Source organism: Xenopus laevis, chromosome 5S (genome assembly GCF_017654675.1).
Source record: "Xenopus laevis strain J_2021 chromosome 5S, Xenopus_laevis_v10.1, whole genome shotgun sequence".
In the NCBI taxonomy this organism is placed as follows: domain Eukaryota; kingdom Metazoa; phylum Chordata; class Amphibia; order Anura; family Pipidae; genus Xenopus; species Xenopus laevis.
Window position 1 is genome coordinate 3,086,339 of NC_054380.1, and position 19,865 is coordinate 3,106,203.

A 19,865-nucleotide genomic window follows, 5' to 3' on the forward strand; every position below is an offset into this window, starting at 1 on the left:
GCGGAGCTGCACTGACGTACTAGACAGATAGGTGTGGCCTGCAGCTTTGTCGTCCGGGTACGTCACCAAGACGCGCCCCCGACGTCCTGAAGTCATTACGTCATTCGTACCCAAGGTACAACCTCATCGGATGGCCATATTTGTTACTGGCACTGAGCGGGTGATACCAGTCCAACTTGCAGTACAACAGTAAAGAGAGACTGATGTTTATCAGAGCACAAGTCACATGACTGGGGGCAGCTGGGAAACGGACAATATATTGGGGCAGGTTTATCAAGGGTCGAATTTTGAGTCTATCCGGGGAAAAAACTACCAGTCGAAATTTATAATCGATTCAAGTTTTTCACCAAAAAAAAGAAAAGAAACATTTAATTTTTTTTTTCAAAAATCCACCAAACGACCACATTGATTGTAGGAAGTTCCACATGGGCTAAAACACCAATTCGGCAGGTTTTCGATGGTAAATAGTTGAATTTCAATTCTTAAAGGGACAGTACATGATAAATTATGATTTTTTTTTTAAACTCGAATCAAATTCGGACTATTCCCTAGTTGAATTACACTAACATAAACTCAAAATTTGAATGTAAAAATTTGAATTTTCCATTCAACCCTTGATAAATCTGCCCCTTGGTGTGAAAGAAAGTATTGAGTTATTAGCTCATAGAGATTTCCAGGGTGGTGTAAAAAAAAAAAAAATCAGATTTTTTAAAATCGGGTGAATGGGATCGACCTGCAAACTCAAATCAAATTTGAATCAATTCATTCAAATTCAGTTAGTTTTTTCCAGAAAAATTAAAAAATTTTTTTTCAAAAGTCCACCAAATGACTCCAAATTGATTGTAGGAGGTCCTCCATAGACTAAACCCCCAATTTGGCAGGTTTTGGATGATGCACATGATAAATTTCAAAATTAGAATTTCAATTTTTCTTTAAATTCGAATCAAATTTGGACAATTCCCTAGTCGAATTACATTAAAATAAACTTGAAATTCAAATTTAAAAATTTGAAATTTCAATTCGACCCGTTATAAATCTGCCCCATTATGTCTAGCCCCATGTCAGATAGAAAAAAATCTGTTTGCTCTTTTGAGAAATGGATTTCAGTGCAGAATTCTGCTGGAGCAGCACTATTAACTGATGTGTTTTAAAAAAAAAAAATTTCCCCATGACAGTATACCTAATAAGTTGCATTAGCTTCATTTAAGGGATACTGTCATGGGGAAAAAATTTTTTTTCCAAAATGAATCAGTTAATAGTGCTGATCCAGCAGAATTCTGCACTGAAATCCATTTCTCAAAAGAGCAAACAGATTTTTTAATGTTCAATTTTTAAATCTGACATAGTGCTAGACATATTGTCAGTTTCCCAGCTGCCCACAGTCATGTGACTTGAGCTCTGATAAACCTCAGTCACTTTTTACTGCTGTACTGCAAGTTGGACTGATATCACCCCCCTCCCTCTCCCCCCAGCAGCCAAACAAAAGAACAATGGGAAGGTAACCAGATAGCAGCTCCCTAACACAAGATAACAGCTGCCTGGTAGATCTAAGAACAGCACTCAATAGTAAAATCCAGGTCCCACTGAGACACATTCAGTTACATTGAGTAGGAGAAACAACAGGCTGCCAGAAAGCAGTTCCATCCTAAAGTGCTGGCTCTTTCTGAAATCACATGACCAGGCAAAATGAGCTGAGATGCACCTACACACCAATATTACAACTAAATACACTTGCTGCTTCAGGAATGACATTTTATATTGTACAGTGAATTATTTGCAGTGTAAACAGTGTCATTTAGAGACAAAAACTACATAAAAAAATAACGACATTCACTTTAAGGAATGCAATTTTACTATGCTATTATGATATATTGCTATAGATTATGTTTGCCGTATGCCACTACAGGATACATTATATTTTATGGTATGTACTATAGTTGTCTTTTTATTTGATCTATAACACTCGCCTTGTTATGCCTCAGAATTGACGCCCATAGACTTGTATGCCCACTTTAATGGGCGTCGACGACATTTCGCCGGCGGCAAATTTTTGTCGAAACGAAACGGGTTAAATTCGTCCATCCCTACTTGCCAGACCTTTCTTTCCCCACAGGATCCTATTAGACAACTGACAAACAATCTGGTTAGTTTAGTCTTTATAGTTTATGAGATGCACAGGGGCTGCCTGGAACTTTAATTACTGAAAGTACATGAATTATGTTTTTCTTTTCAGCTGGTACACTAATGCATTTAAATACTGTATATATATCAGGGACCCACCAAATTCTCTATTTTGGGTTTCTTTCATGAAGGATTCAGTCAAGTATGTCTATATATATAGTGAATAAAGTAGCCCCTCTTGTAAAATATAAGGATATTATAAGTCACCGAGGAGTTTCATGACCATATAAAAGTACGAGGCCGAAGGCCGATTGTTTTTATACAGGTCATGGAACTCCGAGGTAACTTCTAATATCCTCATATTTTACAACTGGGGGTACTTTATTTATTATAATACACAAGTTTCAATGAGTCATGTGACAGAAATGACATCACTACTCACCGTTTATAACTGATGACATCAGAACTCACCGTTTATAAGGATATAATTTACAGGATATTCATGGCTTTTGTGTATTATATATATATATATAAATAAATGTAGTTAGGAGCACTCACAGGTGTAGTGATAAAGAAGTATCTTTTATTGGAGTATTACAAACTCTCCCACATCAACGCGTTTCGGTTCTCTCTGAACCGTCGTCAGGATGCACCCAGTGGTCATCACATGATACATAAATACAAGCATCCTCCAATCAGTGTAAAGTGTCAATTAAATATGCATAACAGTGAACATGTTCCACATTAAAGTATTAGCAATAGCTATCACATTGATAAAACAATTCAAATGTATATTACAAAAAATCCCAATGTATGTTAACAATGTGTATAAAAAAGTGTAAAACATTTGAACCACAGTGTCAAAAAGACAATTATAAAAGTGCAAAGTTATAAGCCATCAGGGCATTATAGACATACAAAAATGTGCAAATTGCAGGACTGACAAACTGGGTTATCATAGATGCCATTATAAAACCGCTCCGGCCAGGGGGTATTTTAAAAGTTCAAAAACAAAACATAGCAAGACTTGGTTGCGCTTAATTACTTATTCAAAACACTGCCTCCCCAGTGGTGTAAAGTTCATTGGGATATAGATCTATCCTAGTCAAGCAAAATTCCAAACATGCCGTATATCAAACATGCCGTATATCAAAGTACATGGATATTTCCAACCCTTTGTTGCATCTACATGTCACAATAAGTCTATCAAATAGTACCATTCACATGTATTTATGCTACTTATATGATACCAAAAATCTTTATTATTTAGGGGCAATGTTGATCCAATGTTATAACAAATATTTATTGAACATGCTTGCTCAACGAGTCCTATTATTGTGGTCATCCTCAAAACCCAGTTTGTAGTTAAAAAACAGAGTGTAGTCTGTATGAATATTAAAAAGTTTACAGGCTGGTGTATCCATATGTCACCATTCCATTGCACACTTGTCCTGTGAACCAATCACATGTCTCTAACCCAGTGATCCCCAACCAGTAGCTCGTGAGCAACATGTTGCTCTCCAACCCCTTGGATGTTGCTCCCAGTGGCCTCAAAGCAGCTGCTTATTTTTGAATTCCAGGCTTGGAGGCAAGTTTTGGTTGTATAAAAACCAGGTGTACTGTCAAACAGAGCCTCAATGTAGGTTGACAATACAAATAGGGGTTACCAAATGGCCAATCACAACCCTTATATGGCAGCCCAAGAACATTATTCATGCTAGTGTTGCTCCCCAACTCCTTTTACTTCTGAATGTTGCTCATGGGTTCAAAAGGTTGGGGATCCCTGCTCTAACCCATACAAAGTAAAAAAAAGGATCAAAAAAAGAATCAAAAAAAGAGAAGGTGTGCTGACAATCTTCTCAGGTATGTATAGCACTAATCGAATCTATAAAAAGGATGGACAAATATATCATTTAGGTGAAGCAAGCCAATGAATACATCTCATTGAGGCCCCTAGGAGCCACCGTGTCAAGAGTTCGGATCCACTTTGCCTCTTTTTGAAGTAATATTTTCCCCCTGTCCCCTCCACATTTAAATGGGGGGACATGATCAATTAGAACACATCGAATAGAGGGGAGCGAGTGTCCAAAGTTTACACAGTGTCTGGCAAGTGGGGTATCCGCTTTACCGGAGGTCAGAGCAGTACGTATAGTGGACCTATGATTGTTCATACGGATCCGAAATGTTGTAGTACATTTCCCAATATAGTGTAAACCGCATGGGCAGATAATGCAGTACACCACAAATTCAGACAGGCAGGTTAGCCTATGTCTAATTTCGTATCTCTTACCGCTATGCGGATGGGAGAAATGAGAACCCGTTAATAGAAATCCACATGTAATACATCCACTACACCTGAAACACCCCATCTTGTTAAATTTCAGCCATGACTGTGGTATATATATATATATATATATATATATATATATATATATATATATATATATATATATATATATATATATATATATATAAAGTAGTTGTAGATATAGGGGTCATTTATTATGTGCAGGTAGGGTTGCCACTTTTGGCCCGGATGAATATGGGCAGGGGGCGGGGCTGTGATGCAATGGGGTGGGCTGTGATTCTTGGGGGGGGTGGGTGATATCACCACATAAATCATAGGGAATCCTTCCTGGTTTTCTAAATTAGGTTTGACCCGGGCAGCCCTTCAAAATTTGCTTTGTGCATTTTTTTTTTTATTCCTGCACTACCAGATTGCCATTGGTACATTTTAACCCAATAATCACCAGTAGACTTACAGTAGGCGAGCACTTACAGGACCAGTAACATAAAAAAAATTTGAAAAAATTAGTTTCTTTTCAACAAAAAAAAACCCACCAAGACTGTTTTAACTTTTAATTTGCAAAGCTTTTATTAAGAAATTACTTACGATTCTCTGCATGCGCTCCTTTTCAGAAACGACGACAGGGCGACAATCCATCGTGTGGTGCTCGATTTTTCCTCCCTGGCTATCTCCTATAGAAGGCAGGGAGGAGAAATTGAGCGCCGCACAATGGATTGTCGCCCTGTCGCCGTTTCTGAAGAGGAGCGCATGCAGAGAATCGGTAAGTAATTTCCTAATAAAAGCTTTGCAAATTAAAAGTTAAAACTGACTGGTGGTTTTTTTTTTTTTTTGGTTAAAAAGAAAAAATTTTTATGACTGGTCTTTTGAGAGAACAAACGGATATTATTATTATTGCAAAACTGTTCAAGGACTAATTATTGTGTCACATTAGAGAGTTTCCCTCAGGCCCAGATCTGTAGATTCTGGCTAATGCCAAGTGGGCTGCAGTGAAATACCATAGACAAGATTTATTGGTCCTGTAGGGGGACAGTTTGGACCTCTGTTTACTTGAAATGCTACGGTCTATTTTAAATCTCTGTCTCATTCGGACCAAGTTGCCCTAGTTCCCTCCCTTGTCAGAATGGGCAGATGGGACACTGTAAAAAACCCAGTGGATCACAGCTCTTATGGGCCCCATTGACCTAGGCCTGCTCCCTGCTGTTTGGGCCATAAAGAAGAGGTGGAAGGTACAGCACACAAACGGGGGGGGGGGGGGGTCTCAATCTCCATGAGCCCAGACACTCCCTTCTTACCTCAAGATATCCCAGTGCCAATAGATTAGACATAACAGTGCAAGCTATAACACTATATTTATTCTGCAGAATGCTTTACCATACCTGAGTAACAGCTCTAGAAGCTCTCTCTGTTTAGGATAGCAGCTGCCATATTGGCTTGTTGTGACATCATTTCCTCCCTGAGTCTCTCCCTGCTCACTCATAGCTCTGGGCTCAGATTACAGCAGGGACGGGAGGAGCAAACTGAGCATGCTCAAGCCCTAGCCCTGGAGGTTTAAGCTGAAAACAGGAAGTCTGATACAGAAGCCCATGAGTACACAATAGAAGGAAAGAAATGTGCTGTTTCTTTTGACAGAGGACTCAGAGCAGCATTACTTTGAGGGGTTACTGGTGTATTTATATAGATCTTTCTGATGAAGCTTACTTAATTTTAGCCTTTCCTTTTCCTTTAAACTGCACTTTCTCTATACCAATAAACCTCAACCCCTAAAAGTAGAATGGTGCATTGATCCCTCCACGTGTCCAAGGTGAAAATCTAAGTAGGTCACAGGGTGGACACAACCCTCAAATCCCCTGTAGTACAACCATGTACATGTTCACTAACGCCTCTAAACAATGGAAGTACAGGGCATAATCTGAGCTGAACCAGCATCGGACTGGGCCGGCGGCAAACCGGGAAAAAACCCGGTGGGCCCCGCCAGCCCAGATCCATTTCTTAATGCCAGCGTGTAAAGAAAAAAAAAATAGTGCGTGCGCAGAAACGAGGCTACGCCTGTGCAGAAACCTGGAAACCCACGTGCGTGCGCACGCACAGGCCCGGTGCCGCTCGAATACTCAGAAATGCGGCGTGCCAGAGCAGCAGGGGGGGTGGAGGGCAGTAGCCCGGTGGGCCCCAAGCCCCCCAGTCAACCCTGAGCTGAACAACAAGCCACCACTGTGCACACACACATCCCACAGATGTAAAATAATAGGAGGCTAAATAAACTTTGTCTAGGACTTTGCCTACTCGTGTTATTATAAGAGTACAAAGCTGTACCTGGAATATAAAGCAACAGCAAAAGGAGTCGTGTACATGACAAATCACTGGCAATACATGAAGAAAAATACTCTGATTTGGTTAATTGCTACAATACAATTCTTCATATGTACTATTAGACTGGGCAGGGCCCGATACACAGCAAGGCAATCTCCGCACTCTCAAGGGAACAGTAGAACACTATCATCTTTCAAGCAATTATCTCAAGCAAATTGGTTTATTGCACTGCCATCCAGGTTGTTTTTTCTTCTGCAAAGTTAGAACAAGCGGCTACTGTTGGCTGTAATACAACAATCCCGCAACACCGCAAATGCTCTTGTCATCCTCAGGCCACAGCCATAACCCTTTCCAATGAGTTCCACTTTTCTTAAAGGAGAAGGAAACCCAGTCGGCGCAAAACCCTTCCCCCCTCCCCTTAGTTGCTTCCCCTCCCTCCTCCCCCCTGGCCTACCCGTCCCGCTGGGCAAATGCCCCTAACTTGTTACTTACCCTTCTGCGCAGGTCCAGTCCACGGAGTTCACAGACGCCATCTTCTTCCAAGCGATCTTCTTCCTGCTTTGAAAAACCAAAATTTTTTTGGCAATATTACTTTGATTCGGCCGAATATGGACCTATTTGAGCAAAAAAAAAAAAACTTTGACTTAATTTCGGTTGGTCTTTTTGAATTAGAATTTTGAAGTTTTTCAAATTCGAAATTCGACCCTTGATAAATATGCCCCTAAATGACAAGAGCTGCGGAATTTTCTTGTGGTAAATTTTTGGTTTCGCTGTCTGCTCTTTTTCTTTCACCACTTGTAATGGGGCTCGGCTGAACTAGAGGTAAACTGACTTATACCCCCAAAAATATTATGATTATCATTAAGATTGTCTGATAGGAGAGGCCCGATTTCAGGGGGCAGATTTATCAAAGGTTGAGGTGAATTTTCGATTTAAAAAAATAAGCTATTTTTTGTGTATTTCGACTAGGGAATGGTCCAAATTCAATGCGCTATTCCTTCCATTCATACATTCGAAATATGGACCTATTCGATCGAAAACAGACCTATTTGACCAAAAAAAACTTAGTCTTAATTTCGGTTGGTCTTTTTGAATTCGAATTTCAAAGTTATTTTAATTCAAAATTCCACCCTTGATAAATATGCCCCTCGATGTAGAGCTCTGTACTTATCAAGTTCCCTATGACAGATGGTTGGGATGGGGCTGCCTTGTGGCCACTGCTATTGTTCTCTGTTTTAAATGAATACAAATAAGTGTATTTTTTTTGTATTTCATCCAGGGTCAAATAAATGACCTCCCTTGGCTTCATCTCCAGCCTTAGCTTCAAAAAAATTAATAATAATAATAATTATATGGCTTGGTGTGAGTTCCTATAAATGACTGGAAGGCTTTGCCATATGAAGCTTATGTTATCGGTCTCATTGTGTATTACACAGAACATTTATAGCAGCTGATTGTATCTGTGTTCTGAGTACGGAGATTCACTCCCACTAGGCAACTATGAAATGGTTTCTTTTTAGACATTTCGACAGATAACAATGTGTGGGGCCCCAGCTGTAGCCAGGGAGTGGTAACTATAAACTGAAGGTGAGGGAGGGATGGGGATTACTCAGAGCCTCAGCAGAAAACATGTCCATACCTGATACATATCTCTCCTTGACTCAACAGGCAAAGCAAACACTGCTCCTTATAATCAGCATGTTAACTTCACAGAATACCATATTAACTGGATTCAATATTTTATTCTAGATATTCATCTTTTGTTCTGGCCATAATAAACGGCCAACCGATATGCAATCAAATGACAGAATCAGGGTCAGTATTAGGGTACTATGCTATTTGGGGAGATTAGTCGCCCGGCGACAAAGCGCCTCTTCTTCAGGCGACTAATCTCCCGCAATGCCTTCCCGCCAGCTAGAATCTAAATCGCCGGCGGAATGGCACTTGGAGCCCTTCATTTTCCCGAAGTCGCCCGAAGTTGCCTCACGTTGAAACTTACTTAGTACTTATCTGTTATCTGCTGTGTATCCTGTGCTTGAATGGCTTTCCCCATGACTACACAGCAGCTTGTTTATATAAACTATAGTAGTACTAATCTGTTATCTACTGTATATCCTGTGCTTGAATGGCTGCCCCCATGGCTACACAGCAGCTTGTTTATATAAACTATAGTAGTACTAATCTGTTATCTACTGTGTATCCTGTGCTTGAATGGCTGCCCCCATGGCTACACAGCAGCTTGTTTATATAAACTATAGTAGTACTAATCTGTTATCTACTGTATATCCTGTGCTTGAATGGCTGCCCCCATGGCTACACAGCAGCTTGTTTATATAAACTATAGTAGTACTAATCTGTTATCTACTGTGTATCCTGTGCTTGAATGGCTGCCCCCATGGCTACACAGCAGCTTGTTTATATGAACTATAGTAGTACTTATCTGTTATCTGCTGTGTATCCTGTGCTTGAATGGCTTCCCCCATGACTACACAGCAGCTTGTTTATATAAACTATAGTAGTACTTATCTGTTATCTACTGTGTATCCTGTGCTTGAATGGCTGCCCCCATGGCTACACAGCAGCTTATTTATATAAACTATAGTAGTACTTATCTGTTATCTACTGTGTATCCTGTGCTTGAATGGCTGCCCCCATGGCTACACAGCAGCTTGTTTATATGAACTATAGTAGTACTTATCTGTTATCTGCTGTGTATCCTGTGCTTGAATGGCTTCCCCCATGACTACACAGCAGCTTGTTTATATAAACTATAGTAGTACTTATCTGTTATCTACTGTGTATCCTGTGCTTGAATGGCTGCCCCCATGGCTACACAGCAGCTTGTTTATATGAACTATAGTAGTACTTATCTGTTATCTGCTGTGTATCCTGTGCTTGAATGGCTTCCCCCATGACTACACAGCAGCTTGTTTATATAAACTATAGTAGTACTTATCTGTTATCTACTGTGTATCCTGTGCTTGAATGGCTTCCCCCATGACTACACAGCAGCTTGTTTATATGAACTATAGTAGTACTTATATGTTATCTACTGTGTATCCTGTGCTTGAATGGCTGCCCCCATGGCTACACAGCAGCTTGTTTATATAAACTATAGTAGTACTTATCTGTTATCTGCTGTGTATCCTGTGCTTGAATGGCTTCCCCATGACTACACAGCAGCTTGTTTATATAAACTACAGTAGTACTTATCTGTTATCTGCTGTGTATCCTGTGCTTGAATGGCTTCCCCCATGACTACACAGCAGCTTGTTTATATAAACTATAGTAGTACTTATCTGTTATCTACTGTGTATCCTGTGCTTGAATGGCTGCCCCCATGGCTACACAGCAGCTTGTTTATATGAACTATAGTAGTACTTATCTGTTATCTGCTGTGTATCCTGTGCTTGAATGGCTTCCCCCATGACTACACAGCAGCTTGTTTATATAAACTATAGTAGTACTTATCTGTTATCTACTGTGTATCCTGTGCTTGAATGGCTTCCCCCATGACTACACAGCAGCTTGTTTATATGAACTATAGTAGTACTTATCTGTTATCTGCTGTGTATCCTGTGCTTGAATGGCTGCCCCCATGGCTACACAGCAGCTTGTTTATATGAACTATAGTAGTACTTATCTGTTATCTGCTGTGTATCCTGTGCTTGAATGGCTTCCCCCATGACTACACAGCAGCTTGTTTATATAAACTATAGTAGTACTTATCTGTTATCTACTGTGTATCCTGTGCTTGAATGGCTTCCCCCATGACTACACAGCAGCTTGTTTATATGAACTATAGTAGTACTTATCTGTTATCTGCTGTGTATCCTGTGCTTGAATGGCTTCCCCCATGACTACACAGCAGCTTGTTTATATAAACTATAGTAGTACTTATCTGTTATCTACTGTGTATCCTGTGCTTGAATGGCTTCCCCCATGACTACACAGCAGCTTGTTTATATGAACTATAGTAGTACTTATATGTTATCTACTGTGTATCCTGTGCTTGAATGGCTGCCCCCATGGCTACACAGCAGCTTGTAGTTGCCGGTAAACTTGTAATACCCTTAACAAAAGCCCTTGGCCTTTCGCTCCAAACTTTTTCTTCGCCTTCTGGCCATCACATGATGTGGCTCCGCCCCTTTTGAACCACAACCCTGGTGGCATCACGGTCTGTTCGCTTTTGTGCCCACCCCCACCACGGCCAGGAAAAAAAATCCTGAAAAGGTGGCAACTATAGTGGTAGGCAAGAATGAGAACATGCCTTAAAGGGACAAAAACACTTTTAATAACTCTGTGGACATGTATGGGCGAATCTGTCCAATTTCGCTTCGCGAATAATTCACAAAGCGTTAAAAATTTGCAAAGAGCATTGAAGTCAATGGGTGTCCGAATAATTTTGATGTGCGAAAATTTTTTTTTTCGTCTGTGAATTTTTGATGCATTTTCACAAAATAAATTAGTGGCCATGAAATGTGGAAATTTGCAGCAAATCCATGCCTGGCATCCATTTGACTTGTACTTTCAAAACCTGCCTGGGTTTTAAATTAGTAGCCTAATTTGGCTGGAAAACCACCAACCTGGCAACTGTGAACCTGGTGCTCTGCCTGTGCTAGTATATAAAAGTGCTAGTATATAAAAGTGCTAGTATATAAAAGTGCTAGTATATAAAAGTGCTAATATATAAAAGTGCTAGTATATACAATTGCTAGTATATAAAAGTGCTAGTATATAAAAGTGCTAGTATATAAAAGTGCTAGTATATAAAAGTGCTAGTATATACAATTGCTAGTATATAAAAGTGCTAATATATAAAATTGCTAGTATATAAAAGTGCTAGTGTATAAAAGTGCTAATATATAAACGTGCTAATATATAAATGTGCTAGTATATAAAAGTGCTAGTATATAAAAGTGCTAATATATAAAAGTGGTAGTATATACAATTGCTAGTATATAAAAGTGCTAGCATATAAAAGTGCTAGTATATAAACGTGCTAGTATATAAAAGTGCTACTATATAAATGTACTAGTATATAAAAGTGCTAATATATAAAATTGCTAGTATATAAAAGTGCTAGTATATAAAAGTGCTACTATATAACTGTACTAGTATATAAAAGTGCTAGTATATAAAAGCGCTAATATATAAAGTGCTAGTATATACAATTGCTAGTATATAAAAGTGCTAGCATATAAAAGTGCTAGTATATACAAGTGCTAGTATATAAAAGTGCTAGTATATAAATGTACTATTATATAAGACTGCTAGTATATAAATGTGCTAGTATATAAAAGTGCTAATATATACAATTGCTAGTATATAAAAGTGCTAGTATATAAAAGTGCTACTATATAAATGTACTAGTATATAAAAGTGCTAGTATATAAAAGCGCTAATATATAAAAGTGCTAGTATATACAATTGCTAGTATATAAAAGCGCTAATATATAAAAGTGCTAGTATATAAAAGTGCTAGTATATAAAAGTGCTAGTATATAAAAGTGCTACTATATAAAAGTGCTAGTATATAAAAATGCACATGTAGAGAGGGAAGTAGGACAGAAGAAGGCTGCGGGCGTTGAGAATGAAGGATAACGTTCAGCCCGAATTCGCCTGCAGCCGAGGACATACTATAGAAGTCGGCCCAAACCCTCCAGACAAGTCGTTAAACCCGTTGGCTTCAGACCAGCCCGCACATCACGTTTTCACATTACTAATCACACACTAGTCAGATACTGCACTGTATTTCTTTATACAGAGTGTAAGTACTATCAGGAGTCTGCAGGTGGTGCTGTTGTAAAACCTGAGAATGTTTAAGCAGTTTACAGTTCAAAGAAAAAAAAATTACGTTTGCTTATTCCAATATTTCTTACTTACGTGGACTGAACATTTAATTTATTTCATTTGTTATATTACACTTCCCAGTTTTCTGCCAGTACAACCTACTCCAGCCAAACTGCAAAAAGATCAGGCACTTCAGCTGTAAACTGTATAGCCATCGATATTCATGGGTAAATAAAAACCTGTCGTTATATAGTTTCTTAATATGTATTGAGTATATAATAATATTCAAGGAAAGAAAACTGTAGTTTGTCGGTCACATGCCAGCGTAATCATACAGTAATGGGCTACTTCGACCTTCGACTACGGCTTCGACTTTAAATCGAACGATTCGAACTAAAAATCGTTCAACTATTCGACCATTCGATAGTCGAAGTACTGTCTCTTGAAGAAAAAACTTCGACCCACTAGTTCGCCACCTAAAAGATACCGAAGTCAATGTTAGCCTATGGGGAAGGTCCCCATAGGCTTAGCAATCTTTTTTAGGTCAAAGAGAAATCGTTTGATTGATGGATTAAAATCCTTCGAATTGAACGATTCGAAGGATTTAATCGTTCAATTGAACGATTTTTCGTTGGAACGAACGAATAGCGCTAAATCCTTCGACTTCGATATTCGAAGTCGAAGGACATAACTTCGACAGCCGAATATCGAGGGTTAATTAACCCTCGATATTCAACCTTAAGTAAATTTGCCCCTAAGTATAGACATATTTCACTGGGTAGTTTAGTTTATCACATGCCTGAACTGCAACTAGAAAGCTAAACTGACACATAGAATGACATTCCTCCTGTAGATCCCTCAGCCCTGGACATCTTTCTGTTTTAGGCCAAGGACCCCCCTATCCCCCCAGGATGTGTCCCTAACATTCAATTAAAACACCGAGATGTGGAGCTCACAGGCTTTATTTAACAGTTTAGGCATCAAGTACTAGGTACACCCTGACCCCAGCTGCGGCTCTTATTCTCCAAACGTGGGCTCTCTGTCCAAAAAATTGTATTCTCAAAAAATGCCCAAAAATTTGTCAAACATGGAGCAGAGAACATGGGGCCGACCGCTTTTAAATAACTCCCATGAACTCGAAATTTGACCCTTGATAAATCTGCCTCTAATAGTTAATTTAGTTAAACAACTCCTTAGATTAGTCACCGCCAACAAATCTCCTCTTCTTCTGGGCGACTAATCTCCCTGAACTGACTTCCCGCCGGGTGAAATGTTTTCCAAAGTCGCTCCACAAGGAAACTTCCCGACGGCGATTTACATTTTATCTGGGGGAAAGGCAGGGGAGGCAGTTCGGGGAGATTAGTTGCCCAGAAGAAGATTTGTTGCCAGGCGACTAATCTCCCCAAATCTGCCTGTGTGCCCTGACCCATAAGGTCACAGTTACCAGGGTTCCCATTATTAGCATTATAATTTTGCCACATTCTGTTGACCTTGATCAGTGTCAGACTGAGGGGCCCAGGGCCCACCGGGACTGCTGTCCAGGGCCCCCCTTGCTGCTCCGCACTGTGCCGTGCGCTGCCTTCCTTCTGTTCCACGCTGGCGCACATGTGCAGACGGCGCGGCGCTCTGGCTTTTTTTTATTTTTTAAAATACCAAGTTTGGTCTGGCCCGGTGGGGGCCCATGATGGGTCCCACCGGGCCAGTCAGACCCTGACCTTGATAATTCGAGCTCCTTTGTTCCAATGCCATTTGTCTTGTCTACGAACAGACTGCAGCTCAAAACATGCCTCCTTCAATACAAAAGACTGCAAGGGTTAACGGTTCTCTTTCTACACTGATTTCTTTACACATTACAAGCCACTTTCTGATGCATTTGCCGGCCGACAGTTAGTGCCTTAGAGAACATTCAGTCGAAGCCCACGACGATTATTTCCAAGGCTGTTGGAAGTGGAGAATTAAATCTCACACTCCTCGCCCGTAAGTGACAGCAGGAAGCTTATTTTCTCATTTTAGCTCCCCGGGAATGTCTTTCACTGTCTCACTTGGAGAAAAGTAACGCTATTAACCATCTGTGTGTCAAAGAAAGTGTTAACAAAAAAGAGGAAATAATTGGGGTATTTATATACAATAACTGCAAAAATGACATTTAGAAAGCAGTCTTGTCATCAGAATGGCATATAAGGGTTGATGATCAGTGCGTGGGTTTGAGGATGATTGTATATTCCTGCCGAGTGATGAGAAAAGTGGAAGCAATACAGAAATTGTTACAGGGACATGGGAAAAATTTTTTTTTCAAAATGAATCAGTTAATAGTGCTGCCCCAGCAGAATTCTGCACTGAAATCCATTTCTCAAAAGAGCAAACAGATTTTTTTATATTCAATTTTGAAATCTGACATGGGGCTAGACATATTGTCAATTTCCCAGCTGCCCCAAGTCATGTGACTTGTGCTCTGATAAACTTCAGTCACTCTTTACTGCTGTACTGCAAGTTGGAGTGATATCACCCCCTCCCTTTTTCCCCCAGCAGCCAAACAAAAGAACAATGGGAAGGTAACCAGATAGCAGCTCCCTAACACAAGATAACAGCTGCCTGGTAGATCTAAGAACAGCACTCAATAGTAAAATCCAGGTCCCACTGAGACACATTCAGTTACATTGAGAAGGAAAAATAGCAGCCTGCCAGAAAGCATTTCTCTCCTAAAGTGCAGGCAGAAGTCACATGACCAGGGGCAGCTGGGAAATTGACAATATGTCTAGCCCCATGTCAGATTTCAAAATTGAATATAAAAAAATCTGTTTGCTCTTTTGAGAAATGGATTTCAGTGCAGAATTCTGCTGGAGCGGCACTATTAACCGATGTGTTTTGAAAAAAACATGTTTTCCGATGACAGGATCCCTTTAAACTATAACTCCCAGCCTGGGAAGATAAGTGCTGAGAGTGGTCGCCATTGCTTGCCCATCAGGATACTGCTCACAAAGTTTTATTGCTCTGAAATCAGGAAGATATTGATTCACTAATGATTTCCCCTACCAGGGAGGCCTTGGGAATTCTTTAATTCGTTTTATTGAAAAGTCCGGTTATTACAGCCGCATCCTTGTGGTTTTGTTTTGTCACTTGACATCTATCTTTATAAATTATAGTTGAGGGTTAATTATCTATTCTATAAAAGCTGATTGGCTGGGGCACCCCCCTTGGTATTATGTGATATTATTATCGTATGCAGCGCAGTTTTGGGCTCCAGTCCGTAAGAAGAAAGATATCAATTAACTGAAGCGAGTGCAGAGACGTGCAACTAAACTGGATAAAGGGGTTGTTCATCTTACAAACAATTGTTTTAGTGCAGTTGTTTTCAGATTATTCACCATAAACAAAGACTTTTTTTAAACTGCGTTCCATCTTTTACTTTTTACTGTTTTCCCAAACTTGAAGTTTGAAGTTTAATGTTTGTGTCTCTAGTGTCTCAGTCTGGGAGCTCAGTGATCCAGGAGCATCTGAACTGTTACACTTTGCTACATTTAGTTGATACAATTAGTTGATACATTTAATTGGTACATTTAGTTGATACATTTAGTTGATACATTAAGTTGGTACATTTAGTTGATGCAATTAGTTGATAGAATTAGTTGATACATTTAGTTGATACAATTAGTTGATACAATTAGTTGATACATTTAGTTGATACAATTAGTTGATACATTTAGTTGATACAATTAGTTGGTACATTTAGTTGATACAATTAGTTGATACATTTAGTTGATACATTTAGTTGATACATTTAGTTCATACATTTAGTTGCTACATTTAGTTGATACAATTAGTTGATACATTTAGTTGATACAATTAGTTGATACATTTAGTTGATACATTTAATCGATGCATTTAGTTGATCCATTTTTCAGCAGTATCTGAGGAATATCAGCAACTATTGTATCAAGTCTAAGGGCAGTGACACACCAGGAGATTAATCGCTAACAATAAATCGCTGCTTCTCTGGGCAACTAATCTCCTGCACTCTCCAGTAAAATGCTTTCCCATAGGGAATAATGTGAATCGCTGGTGGTAAAACCCATGTGTCGCTCCAGTCTCCCAAAATAGCTTGAAGTTTCCTCTTGTTGCGATTTTGGGAGAAAAGTCGCAAGCGTTAGCCACTTAGCCCTTTTAGTAAATCTGCCTCATTGTGATGAGACTAAAGTTTCTGCTGTTTCCTTTCTTACCAGGTTGACCAAATGACTTATTGAAATGGGTAATTGCCGTGATCTCGATGTTGCTGTGCACTATTGCTTTTGTGTGGGGATCCACTCAAGTAGGGCGGAAATGTTGTACATTATGTTTTTGGCTTCTGTACCCACTTCTGAAACCCAGATCTAGCTCCAAGGTCACGGCTCACTCTTCCGCCTATAACAACCACCTTTCGCTTTGGGAGGAGCCCTCCACTACTTGGGTGCCGCCAGGACTTAACAGACCAGGGAGAGAGTTCTGGGCAGACAAGAGAACTGAAAGTTATAACTGGAATGGAGAGCAAGGAGTGTGGTCATGGGACAGGTGGGTTTGATACCAATCAGGAGAAACACTACAAATTTAGGAGATGAGAGAGTAGTCGAGGTCGCAGGGTGAGTCAAACACATCAATATCGCAATGCAAAGCAGGATCTGAAAGAGTAGTCTATACAGGGGTAACGGTTAGGACATGCATCAGACTAGACAAGGTTTGGGTCAGGCAGGTTCAGGAACAGATCAGAACACTTTGAAATAGAACCCAGGAACTATGAATATAGACCTTACATTGGGCAAGGAAAATTGGATGAGGCCCCTTTAAATATTTGAAATTCGCCCCAAGCGTGACGACGTCAAACGCAACGCTCGCACCAAAACCCAGAACTGGAGCAAGATTGTGTAATTTGTTCAATATATACAATATGCCATTTTTAGCCATGTTCATTTTAGGGTTCAGTTCTCTTTTACTGAGGACTAAAGTTGTATTATTTCAAAAACAAAGAAACAAAAAACTTATTGTGTAAGAAAATGAAAAGCTGTAATGTTTCATCAACTCCTTTTATAACGTCTTTGTGTAAAATACTCAGAATACTCAGCTATGAGTGGCTGGACCCAGCCAATGAGGATACTGGGAATTGATACTCACACACCAGGCAAGAGAGATAATCCCAAACTCACCAGACATCTCTCTGCTGCCTCTCTATGTCCCTGGCTCCAGTTTCTCTCTGTATTACAATGCCTGTTATTTATCTGTTATTTAATGCAGAGTTTCTCATGAATTCCGCAGCATTTAATCTGATAGTAATTTATTTGGTTGTATTCATTTCTGTTAGTAATTCATTTGTTTGTATTCATTGCACCAACAACAGGTAACATCGATGAAAAAGTCACAACATGGGATATATATAATATATTCTAGCAATTATTGTAATATTTGTGCAATGTATAGTGTTCCTAATCTTTATTTGGAATACTTGTAAATTTGTCTGTAGTAGGACACCAAATAACCCAAAGGTTTAAATAAAGATTGGATTCATTGTGAATAAGCAATTTCCCTATAGTCATTTGAGATGTATTTATGCAGAACTAAAGTTCTACTCGGCTAAACCAGAAGTCAATTCATATCCAGAATAATAGTCTAATAAATGACAAGGATATGTAAAGCCTGATTCCCCTGCACCCCTCTCTATTCTTGCTCATGTCTCCAGCTAATTTACATCAGTTGCTTAAACTATGGGGAATCATAAATATATTCAGACTGAGAGGCCAGTGCTGGGTTGTTGCATATACAGAGGTGGAACAGTCAGCTAGGATAAAATGAACTCTTACAGATAGGGGGTAGTGATGTGTGGGCCGGCCTTAAACCCCCGGGTTTGGGCCGACTCCTGCATGAAATCTTCGGGTCACGGGCAGGTCCGGATCGAGCTCTTCTCCTGCGACCTAGCAGTTCCGACTTCCGGCGTTGGAATTTATAGACTTCCACCCGCCCCTGCCCCTTTTGTGATGTCTATAAATCAGGGATGCACTGAATCCAGGGTTCGGTTTTCGGCCAAGATTCTGCCTTTTTCAGCAGCATTTGGATTCGGCCGAATCCTTGTGTCTGGCCGAACTGAATCCGAATCCTAATTTGCATATGCAAATTGTGGGGAGGGGGCGGGATTTTACTTGACTTTTTGCTACAAAACAAGGAAGCAAACCAATTTTTTCCGCATATTCTTTTCCTCCCCCTAATTTGCATATGCAAATTAAAATTCGGATTCGGTTCGGTATTCGGCCTAATCTACCAAGATGGATTCGGATATTCAGCCGAATCCAAAATAGTGGATTCGGTGCATCGCTACTATAAATAGGTCTGTAAATAGAGGGCAGCAGTGGGCACGGGAGGAGGCGGGTTAGGGTCGGGTGCTGGTTGAGAAAGTCTTCCTCTACTAATAGGGGGTCATTTCTCAAAATCTGAATTCTAAAAAAGTCCTACCATCTAGACTCCCCAATTTGACCACATTTATTATTAAGAAAGCACAATTTAATGGGATCAGGGGAAACTCAATAAAATCGCATGAAGTTTGGTGGGTGTCCTTTACCATTGGATGAGAATTGTATCGTTTGTTTCCTTGTATGTAACACATGCTGAGGCCTTTTTAAGATTCTCCCATAGTGAAACCCATTTGGGAAAGGGACAAATGATCCCGTAGCATTTGTTCCCATGACAGCGTGTAAGAATGTTTAGCAATGGATATTTCTGGGCATGTGTTGAGTAATACATAGATATCTGATATGAGGCCTTTCCTGCTCGCTCAAGTTGCAATGATAATATCGAGGGGTGAGTATTCTAAGGGCAGTTGAAGGCCTATGACTTTCAGGGTGAAATGCTTTTTATTGAGTTGAGTAGGATGTCTTCTGTAATAGTAGTCATTTATAGTCCCACATGGGGATACAGGATCATTTTCGAGTGTTACCCATTGACCAAGGATATATTTATGTAAATATGTATATTTATTCTCATATACACATGTACATAAGTATTCCTGGTTATCCCACAGTATGTTTTATCTGACCATGCCACCGTTTGGTGTAAATAACGCTGCTTGATCGTTTCTAAGTACATCGGGGGCCCCTAGGCCTCCTTGTATGGATGGGAGTGTTAGTCTTCTGTTATATTCTGTGTAATTTGGAGGCTCATATCAATTTTGTTTTGTATTGCTTTAAGCACCTTGAAGGGTATCTGTACAGGTAGGGTTTCAAAATAGTAGAGCAATCTAGGGAGAGTTACCATAGTAATAACCGTTGTAATCCAATCGAACAAGGAGAGTGTGTAGGGATCCCATATGTCTAGGTCCTTG

General features: G+C 39.8%; 1 long non-coding RNA gene across 1 annotated transcript in view; it reads left to right on the forward strand.

Annotated features, from left to right (window-relative positions):
• Positions 1-33: 33 nt before the first annotated feature.
• The window catches only part of LOC121394149, a 31,135-nt gene continuing 11,303 nt past the window's right edge, over positions 34-19,865 (forward strand). Inside the window, exon 1 of the long non-coding RNA XR_005961515.1 lies at positions 34-115. This is a non-coding gene — a long non-coding RNA (uncharacterized LOC121394149). The remainder of the gene's footprint in view (positions 116-19,865) is intronic.